The sequence below is a fragment of the Mus musculus genome, chromosome 7 (genome assembly GCF_000001635.26).
Source record: "Mus musculus strain C57BL/6J chromosome 7, GRCm38.p6 C57BL/6J".
NCBI lineage: Eukaryota > Metazoa > Chordata > Mammalia > Rodentia > Muridae > Mus > Mus musculus.
The window spans coordinates 79243211-79254039 of NC_000073.6; the positions used below are offsets into that span (position 1 = coordinate 79243211).

The 10829-nt window shown below is 46.8% G+C and overlaps 1 long non-coding RNA gene across 2 annotated transcripts; it reads right to left on the reverse strand.

The window, feature by feature from the left end:
• Positions 1-612: 612 nt before the first annotated feature.
• Gm39040 lies at positions 613-4362 on the reverse strand. Of its 2 annotated transcripts, none has more exons than XR_882241.2 (3): positions 3193-4362; positions 2732-2842; positions 613-1576 (listed from the first exon to the last, which is right to left on the reverse strand). It is a non-coding gene; the product is annotated as a predicted gene, 39040 (long non-coding RNA). The 2 variants fall into 2 exon arrangements; XR_882242.2 differs by lacking the exon at positions 613-1576 and having other exon boundaries at positions 2561-2842; positions 3193-3318; positions 3419-4362.
• Between the last annotated feature and the right edge of the window lie 6467 nt (positions 4363-10829).

Below are 10829 nucleotides of genomic sequence, written 5' to 3' on the forward strand. Positions count from 1 at the left end.
TTTGTCAATTAAACCTTGGTCACCTTGTCACCACCTTGGAAGATTATTTTGTCACAAGAAAGATGGAGGACTCCTGTCCTCAGAGTAGAAGCCACAGCAGGTAAAGACTGGGAATGCAGCAGAGGCCAGGGCAAGGAGCACTGCAAGGACCAGGACCGTGGGAAAGCATCTTAAGACCCAGCTGTGAGAGAACACATTCCAGTGGCCATGAAAGTCTGGACGGAAAGTTATGTGCAAATCAGTTGCTAGGAATTTGGAATTCGGGTTCCCTTGGGAGCAAGGCCATACATGGAGGCCGATCTCTCAGACCAGAGGATGGAAACAGATTTACCCAGCATCCTTCAGTCAAACTACTCATGGCCACAACCTACCTCCAAGATGAGAGAGAGCTGAGAACACTAGAACATGACTCCATGTGGGTCTGCGATGCCACGGGCTGACATCTTCCTGAATGGCGTCCCACACAAGTCTGAGAAATCATAAGGCTGGTTTCCATTGTATTTAATAATAATAAAAATAGCTGTCCACTGAGACACACACACACACTTGCAATTACACAGTTGAGTATTCAGCTTGCAGAAGATGGTGATAAGTTCTCAGTCATTACCAAATCAGCAGGCAGACAGGTCTCAGGATTTCACAGTGGCTGGAGCAGTAGTGTTTGATGTAAATGTCTCCTAATCCTTTGATCCATTATGCCTAGTGTCTGCAGCGAAAGGGGGACTTTGGATGCATACACTGGAAGGTGGCCATGGGAAGTAGCGGGCAGAGGCGAGGTCTGGGGATGATGCTTCTATAATCCAAGGAGCTCTGCAGAACCAGCAAACCAGCCAGAGCTGGGGGCCGGGGTGAGGGTGTTTCACATCTCTAAAAAGGATCAACCCTTTTGATGCTAAGACTGCTGGCCTCCAGAACCATGAGCCCTTAGAGAGCTTTTGTTGAAGCTACCCTGTCTACAGGGCTGTCTGACGGCTGACAGCAAAGTCATGAAGGTACTGACTGGCAGGTAGCAGAGTCCCAAACCCCTGGTCATGGCAGACTGCGACAGGGATCTTCACCAGAGTCAATGGTAGCCCTCTGCAGGCTGGCCAGTCGTCACTGACATCATCTGATATTCTAGTTCTGCACAACAGCTGCTCCTGAGAGTGGGTGTCCAGTGTTTGTTTGTTTGTTTGTTTGATCAGAGTTGGGAAGGAGATGAAGAGAGTTCGAGACTCTCAAAGAAGGGTTTACAGGTTATCGGCAGAGTCAGAAGCAAAGAGGATCAGACAAGGAAGGCGCTACCCGGACACATGGGCACAGTGTGAGCGGCCAGGAGAATGCACAAAGGCTTGCCGCAGCAAGAGAAGGAATGCGTGCAGATACGCTGGGGCCCTGTTAGAGCCAGCCCGTCCCCACTGTCTTTGAAGGGTCTGCTGTTCATCCCAATGCTCCACAGACCATTCTTTTGACTTAGACTCCAGACTCCCTGATGCCTGGCATCCTTGCCCCATCCCTGACAGGTGACACGTCTGAGCAGTTGTCCATTTACGCAGCCCCAGAGAACCTAACACTTGAACATGAGCCGTGTATGACCCTGTAGAAAATACAGATGAGGCAAACATGAAAATAAAGTCGGGACAGTGAGATGACACAGTGGGTGAAAAGGTGTGTCAGGCAAGCATGGCTGTCTGAGGCCAATCCCTGAGACCCACAGAGACCCATGGGGGAAAGCTCACCTCCGAATGCATGCATATCACACACACACACACACACACACACACACACACACACACACACACCTGGGGGGAGAGAGAGAGAATAGATATGATAAAATCCAGGGGAAATAGGTCACCTGTAACCCCCTCAATCTGAAACAGCCACTGCTAACATCCGGATGGTCACCCCATCTGTCTTTTATTCTACATAGACATTTTTATTTAAAAAGCAAAAGCATTTCTGCTGTTTTAGAACACGTCTCTTTTCTGAACAGCTTCCGATAAACATCGTTCCACACTATTTTTGAACATCGCCATTATTTGTATTGAGAGTTCCATTAGTGTGGGGTGTGCTCAGTCACTCTGTGGCTGGCAGTTTCTGCCCAGGGCTAATACACCTACTGTTCAACCTACCAATCCTGCTTTTAGGAATTCAGCTCACAAAAGGAAAGCACTGGTTTCTGATAACTTATTTTTAGAATGTCTATTGGGATCCTATTAATAATAGCAAGAGGTTGGTCATACAGTTCAGTGATTAAGAGCACTGGCTGCTCTTCCAGAGGACCCCAGGCTGCTTCCCAGCACTCCGCTTCAAGATCTGACACCCTCTTCTGACAGGCTTATAGTCCCAGCACTTTGGGAGGCAGAAGCAGGTAGATCTTGAGTTCGAGGCCAGCCTGGTCTACAGAGCGAGTTCCAGGACAGCCAGGGCTATACAGAGAAACCCTGTCTCAAAAAACAAAACAAAATAAAACAGACTTTGGCAGGAACTTGAATACTTAATGTCCCCCATCTCCCAAGACTGAACAGAGCTATGAGTCCACCAGTGTGCCTTACTGCTGAGTGACCCAGAGTAAGTTATTTTCCTTCCTAGGCCTCAGTTTCCTTGTCTGTAAAATGGGAGTGAGAACAATCTTCCCATCCACCAGAATTAATAACATGTGGACAATGCCAGGAAATAAAGAAAGTAGACATTAAATTTTTTCAACTCTATAAATCCTATATGTAAGAGATACAATTTAAAATAACATTACATGTAAGGTAAGCATGGTGACAGAATCCATTACATCAGCACTTGGGAAGTAGAGGAAAGAGGATCAGGAGTCCAAGTTCATCTTCATCCACACAGCAACTTTGAGGCCAACCTGGAGTACATGAGACCCTGTCTCTAATTAATTATTTATTAGTTAAAAGTAAAATAACAATAAAGTCAGTTCTACCCTAGAGCTGTCCCCTCCGCCCCCACCCTCACCCCCCACACTCCTCAGGTCAGTTCTCCTTAGCTGCTCAGAGTTAATTCCCATCTCTAAATTATTGAGAGGGACAGGAGTGGGTCGGGATGGAGGCTGGTTACCCTTGGGGCTGCTGGGAAGTTGGGGGCCGGACTCTGAAGGGGCTCTGGGGATTGGTCATCGCCGTTAGCTAGCAGCTGACATTTTGTTTAGAAGCATCTGTAACGAAAATATATTTTTTGCATGAAGACTAAAAAATAGACCTCTAAATGTAGCCGGGGCCATGTGATCGCGCAGCTGCTCGACCTAAGCGGCAGGCTTCCGTTCCTGACGCCATTGCCTCCCTGGCCTCAGGGTGGCGCTGCTCACTCTCCAACCTCCCTGCTGCTCTGCTGGGAAAACAGAGGGAAGTTTCCCAGTAGACTATCCTAAAAGCGGAGTGAAAAAAACAACAATAAAATCAACAACAGTAGTATATTCTGAAGGCACCATAAATTTAAAACGTTGTTTATCCGTCCCGAGTTGTTCCCTGCGGTTCTCGGTCCTCTCTCCTATCCACCAGGAATCCCACATCATGGGCTCCCTCACTTCCAAGTGCTACTAGGACAATGGTCAAGCCATGAACAAAAACGCAAATAAAGACTCAAGGATTCCGTGTCTACAGGTGTTTGTTATCAATTAAGACAATCGGCTGCTAGGTGAAGAGAGCCCATCCTTCCATTATGACATGCATACTCCCGCGACCAACTATGCTGAGCTCAGTGTGGTGACATATCTGTGGTGTTAAGGCAGGATGGTCATGAGTTTCAGATCAGCATGGGCTGTACAGAGTGAGACACTGGATATAACCTCTCCCCCCCCTCAACACACACAGAGAGAGAGAGAGAGAGAGAGAGAGAGAGAGAGAGAGAGAGAGAGAGAGAGAGAGAGAGAGAATGTTGAGACCTAGTTCCAAATGAGTTTCTGTTTGGTTGGTTTGGTTTGGTTTTTCGATTTTTCAGTCTTCTTGGAGATCCATATCACTGATCCTTCCTCTCCCATCCCTATCCTACTCTACTTGTCCCAGACTATAAGGAACCCCAAATAACACAAGGATACTCACACCTGAACATCCAGGCTTCCTCCAACAGTACCCTTTACCTCCCAAAATAATCACCCCTTGGACCCAGGTCCAGATCCAGGTCCATCTTGGGAAGATAGGCCCAGGGGAGATGTCTTTGTAGGCCCAGAAAGGACCTGTCACTGAGGCAGAAGTTCTGAATCTGGCTTTCAAGTGAGTGCAGCATATCCCCTCCCACAAAGTCATCTGGGGGCCTCACTCACTCTAGCTTGGGGATGGGGTCAGGGAGAGGAGGCACCCACCCCTCAGAATTTCCCCTAGACACCTGAACTCCTGGGATTCTGTGTGGTGAGAGGCCACACCTCCTCATCACTCCCCCTCCCCCTTCCTGCTTTGGAGCCCCCTTCACATCCAGTAATTGGCACCAGACAAGAGCCAATGCATTGGCCAAGACCACAGCTGCTCTGGAAGCCTTTTTCTCTCTCAGTCCTCAACAAAATGTCCTAAAACCCAGCAGCCTTACGGTCTGCAGAGGTCCACAGTAAAATGTGGGCAGAGGTGTCCTTTAAGGGCATAGAGTGTCATTTCTCTCTCAGGGGACAGATAATTTTGGCCTTAATGCAAGCCTTCATCTGCTCCGTCTCCAGCTGATGGGAAGGCAGGCTCCTGAAGCAGCCCCAGTGAGAGATAAGAGCTCTTTGCCTGAAATGAAAAATTCATGAGGGAAGGCTAGTGCTGGGACACTTGGGTAGCCTCCAAGCGACCGACGGACTGTGCTTGTGCTCCGGGGAGGTGGTAAGGAACTTGAAAAAAAAAACAAATGGAAGTTTTCTTTCCTCTCCAGTATCTCTCCTCCTGCTTCCCGTCCATGTGGCCCCTCTCTTCTGCCTTCAGCCACACCTCTTTAGTTTCACCAGTGTCCACGTGCCAAGGCAGTCAGGAAGTAGGGTGGCCTCCCCACCCAGACCAACCACATGGTATTCACCCAACATCCTCAAAACAGCCATCCTTGAACTTTAGACAAGCTGGCTGAGCCCTGGCCACCTGTCACCCCAGACCTGGAAGAAAACCAAATTGACTATTGTCTGTGCCCCTGGAAGACACATACAAAATACTGTCTGTTCCAATCTCTTAGCCAAGAAATCGGATCAAAAGTCATGGAATGGATCAGGCAGCCAAAACTCACAAGTTAGGAAAGAGCCAAGACTTTATGGTCACCATGTTGAGGAGACAGAATTAGATGAAAGTAAGGGGAACGAGTAATGTTAGCGAGTTGGAGATGGAGAGATGGTTCAGTGGTTATGAGCATTGACTGCTTGTCCTGAGTTCAAATCCCTCCCACATAATGGCTCACAACCATCTTTAATGCGATCTGATCCCTCCTTCTGGCATGCAGGTGTTCATACAGACACAAACTCATATACATAAATAGATATTTTTAAAAATCTCATCTTTTTAAAAAATGGAGAATTGAACTCTCACAATAAATGGGCTTAAGAAACCTGCTAGTTGGGGGCTGGTGAGATGGCTCAGTGGGTAAGAGCACCCGACTGCTCTTCCGAAGGTCAGGAGTTCAAATCCCAGCAACCACATGGTGGCTCACAACCATCCGTAACGAGATCTGACGCCCTCTTCTGGAGTGTCTGAGGACAGCTATAGTGTACTTACATATAATAAATGAATAAAAAAAAATAAAATAAAATAAAAAAAAAAAAAAAAAAAAAAAAGAAACCTGCTAGTTGATGCCACAAAATGGTACCATGGTGGCAAGAGCCATTCAGAGACAGTGAGTGCTAGGCCAGGAGCCAAGCCTACCACAGGGGAAGTTCTCCACTCAGGGATGGGGAAGCTGCAGGCTCCAGATGAAGATGTGTCTGTTCTCTGCTTTGGGCCTCAAGCCAGAGGCAAACTTCCCTCCGAGACAGGGGAGACGTGATAGTGTGCATCCGGAATTCCAGCACTTTGAAGGTGAACGTGGATCAAGAGTTCAGCTATATAGTGAGTTCAAGGCCAGCCTGGATTACAAAAAAAAAAACTGTATTGTAAGCAAACCTGCTTTCCCTGTCCCTATCTTAGGTCAGCTGGTGCCCTCAAGCACCAGCATCCTTCATGAGCTCTGCACACCTGCCTATGCCTTGCCAATTAGCTCTCAACTCAATTAGGCATTCACACAGTCTTTTCCATACCATAAAGGACCTAGGTTCAGATAGCAGCTTCTTACTGAAGAGCTTGTCTCGACAGGCACAGTGGTGTGTGCCTTTCATCCTAGCAACGGGGGAGATCAGACCAGGCAGATCTCTGTGAATTTGGGGCCAGTCTTGTCTTCACAGTGAGTTCTAGGCCCTCAGGGTTACATAGTGAGACTGTCTCAAAAGAAAAGGAAGAAAGAATGGTCTTCCATCTACTCCCTTTGAGCCACCCAAAGCCCTTTCTGAACCCTAACTCCCCAATACAAAAGGCTTGTGCAACATTGCCTGTACAGTAGGGAGAACAGGGGTGTCAGAAAGCAGATGGCAAGTCACTCTCTACACCAGCAGGCATAGGCTTCTCACACCATGACCAAGACAGAGTAGCTGGGTTTCCGGAAGACACCTCAGTGGGTGTGAAAGCCTTGTGGTTAATCAGGGCCCACAGTTGAGTCTCTCAATCCAGTGTTTTCTCTAGGGTGTGTGTGTGTGTGTGTGTGTGTGTGTGTGTGTGTGTAGTCTTTTAATTTTCTGTCTTCCAGATTTACACTCACGATGGAGCATTTGAAAAGTGCAGACAAAGATGAAGCAGGAAGACTCTCTCTCATCTCACAACCCGGACGCAGACTTAGAATTTAGTACACATCTCTCTGCCTATGTCCTCTACTGTTTCAAGTGATATCACATTGGATATACATTTTGACCAAGAGTATTTTTAATAAAACTTCAAGGGTTGGGAATGTAGCTCAGGAGTTTAGAACACTTGCTTAGCAGTGCCTGAGATTGTGTCATCCCCCAGCACCACCAAAACACTAACATGCCCTAACTCGATCCTACCCACAGTATGTATAGACTTCAGTCTGTCTGAGTGGACATATGCTTTGGGACTCTAGATGGCCTCTGTTGCCCTTCGAATTTAAACGATGCAATTAATAATTCTTCATAAGTTTTTTCCCCATTGGTTGAGGAGACATCCCAGGAAGAGAGTCCTAGAGGTAAAATAATGAAGTCAGACATTCAGAGGTGACAGGGTTGAGATCGACAAGTGTCTGTCCAGCAAGACTGCAAGACAGAACAGCAGTCACTACAAGATTCAGCTCTACGTCCCAATAGTTGTCAGGCCAAATCCACCCTGACTAGAAGCAAGAGAACTTTTGGTGTTGACAAGCAGAGGTTATGGGCGCCATGATCAGATACCACCAGAGTCAGAACCAGGGGCAGGTTTTTACTTGCTTGAGGCAGGGTCTCACATATCTCAAGCTGGCCCAGGATGACCTTGAATTTCTGACCCTCCTCCTGAACCATAGTGTTACGTGTATGCTCCATCATGCCCAGTTATATGCAATGAACTCGGAGCACTGTCCACGCTGGGCAAGCACTCTATCAGCTGATGTACATCCCAAGTCCCCTAGGGGACATTTTTAAAGCATGCGTTCTAGAGGACCACCTACAAATGGAAAGACAGGAGCCTTTTAAGCATCAAAGCTAAACATGGCTGGCTGGAGTCCTGAGGTCAGAGCAGAAGCACATGCGGGGGGGGGGGGGTATGTGAAGCCTTAGGGTCTATTCAGGAATATGGAGGGTCTTTGGGCTTTTAGAAGGAATGTGCACTGCGGATAAGGTTGGGGGGAGTCTTGGCATGGGCTTTTTTGTTGTTGTTTTGTTTTTGTTTTTGTTTTTCGAGACAGGGTTTCTCTGTATAGCCCTGGCTGTCCTGGAACTCACTTTGTAGACCAGGCTGGCCTCGAACTCAGAAATCCACCTACCTCTGCTTCCTAAGTGCTGGAATTAAAGGCGTGTGCCACCACGCCTGGCTGGCATGGGCTTTTAGGAAGGAACCAGGAGTGATGTGGTTCTAAGACTTTGACTAGACAATAGTGGGGAGGAGGGCTGAAATGTAGCATAGTTGGTAAAGTGCTTGCTCAGCATGTACACGGCCTTGTGCTTGGTCCCTAGCATCACATAAACTGGGGATGGTAGTGCATAATTTTAGGTGTATAATCCCAACACTCAGGAGCTGGAGGCCAGAGGATCACAAGTTGGAGATGATTTTAAGCTATAAGATGATCATTCTTAGCTACAAGCTCAAAACCAGCCTGAGCTACAAAAGACCTTGGACCGTAACTTAGACGTAAAGGTGTGAGAGCTAGCCCAGCATTGGTTCTGGTACTTGCTGACTTCTCTGCTTATAATGGTGACAGATTACTTATTTTTCGTCTTGATCACTTGACAATGCCAAGGCTGTTCATCAGTCTCCATCGCTGGTCCTGATAGAAATCGGTTTCCTTTCCATCGCATTGGGCTTTACACACCCAGAACCCAGGCCCTCTGGAGGCTGAATAAGGAGGACAGGGGCTTCGAGGTCAGCTGGGGACGGAGGAGTGAATGAGAAAAACCTACGGGTTATAGCCTAGCCAGTGAAAACCACTGCTTTCAAGCTGACATAAATCCTGTCTGGCTTTTTGTTTTGAACCTGGGTCTCAGGGTGACTTCAAACTCATGGCCAATGCCCTACCTCAGCCTCACAAGTGCCAGATTACACTATGCCTTGCTCAGACTTTTTCTTACATATAATCCCTCCAGCTCTCTCCCTGTGCCCTCCACCACACAGGCAGGCACATACACACACACACACACACACAGATACAGTTTGGGGTCTGCTTTGTTTGGTGGCCGTGGCTGGGAACCAAACACAGAAAACATACATGTTGCTGTGGCTATCTTTGAGTGGCAGTGAGCACCCGTGCTATCCTGCAGCATCCATCTCTTCAGGCATCTCTGGCTGAGACTCCACATCCATCAAATGCTGGCTCCCTCTTCGCTCCCAGTCCCTACAGACATTATTCGACTTTGTGTCTCCATGAGTCAGACTGCTCTAAGTGGGCTCAAGCAGTGTGTGCCCCTTGCCATTGGCCCGTTTCACTTGGCAGAAGGAAAAGTCACTTAGCAGAGTCAAATGTCCTTCCTTTTAAGTGTGCAATAGTGCTCCATCAGAGGCAGATACCTCAGCTTATTAATTCACTCAGCCACTGAAGTACACTCAGTGCAAGTAGGTTTCTTGCCTTTTTTTTTTCTATCTTGAAGTCATCAATTCATATCAAAATAAAAGTACATTTTTAAAAAGGTTTTATATTAGCGCGTGTTGATTATATATAATGGGTTTCATTGCGGCATTTCCTACATTCATATAAGACATAACATCATAATGTAGTTTGATAATATTCTCGCCCATTACTCCCTCCTGTTCCTCTCACATGGGCCCTTTTTCTTCAAGGCTATTTCCTCTCCTACTTTCATGGCTCTTTCCTCTCCTTCCTTCCTTTTCTTCCTTCCCTCCTTCCTTCCTTGCCTCCTTCCTCCCTTCTTTTCCTTTCCTTTTTTGAACAATGAATCTCATTAGGCTTGTCTTCTGAGACACACCTAAAAGCATTATTTATGAGATCACAGCACCTTACCATGGCTACACCACCAAGTAAAATGGATACCTTATATCTTAGGGATTTTAATGTTTCTTGTTTAAGATTCATTTATTTCTATGTATGTGAGTACACTGTAGCTTATCTTCAAACTGTCGCTGTCTTCAGACACTCCAAAAGAGGGCATGGGATCCCACTGCAGATGGTTGTGAGCCACCATATGGTTGCTGGGAATTGAACTCAGGACCTCTAGGAAGAGCAATCAGTGCTCTTAACCATCTCTCCAGCCTTTATTTAGGGGTTTTAAAATTGGTGTTGAGACCAAGTTTCACTATGAAGCCTGGCCTGAGACTCACAATCCTCCTGCAGAATTGCAGGCCTGTGCCACCATGCCCCATCAGTGCCTCTTAGAACTCTGAGAAGCATAGAGTCTATGTTAATTAACTAGAGTGCTCATAAGAAACACTTGGTTCTTTACACATTTTTATTGAATAAACTCGTCAGTGATGCAGCCTTCATGAATCCATGCTGAGGAGTGAGCCACACATGAGAAGGTGGAGTGTAGGTTTGGGGGTCAATAACATAAAAAGCCATGTTTGTGCATCTTCAGATCATGGGAGCCTTCTGCTGCTTCCATCTTCTCCCATAAGGACCACTATCCTGAACTTGTGTTAGCATACTTTTCTCTATGATTTTATCATATGAGAATATCCCCTGTTCCATCTCGAATTCCATCTGGAAGGAATCTGTAGGAGAGGCAGAGGGCACTCCAGGATCCCAGTCTGCCTTGTTCCACCCTAGGCTCCTACCGCGACGCTCTTCTCATCGTAGGCCCATGGTCCATAGACTGGAACCTCCAAACCGTGAGCCAAAATAAACCCTTCCTATTTATAATTTTATTGTTTCAGACATTTCATTACAGTGCAGGAAGACTATAACCACACCCCTCGCTCCCCTTCTGTGGTTGTCAGCAAGCCTTGGCATTGTTGGGTTTGTAGATACCTCACCCTGCTCTACATGATCACTTGGCATCTCCCCTTGTCTCAGTTTCTACATCAGTGTCGACATTCAAATCTTCTTTTCTTCTTTTATTTTTTTAAAAGGATCATTTATTATATTTTATGCATGTGAGTACACTGTCTTCACCAAAAGAGGGCATGGGATCCCGTTACAGATGATTGTGAGCTACCATGTGGTTGCTGGGAATTGAACTCAGGACCTCTAGGAAGAGCAGTCAG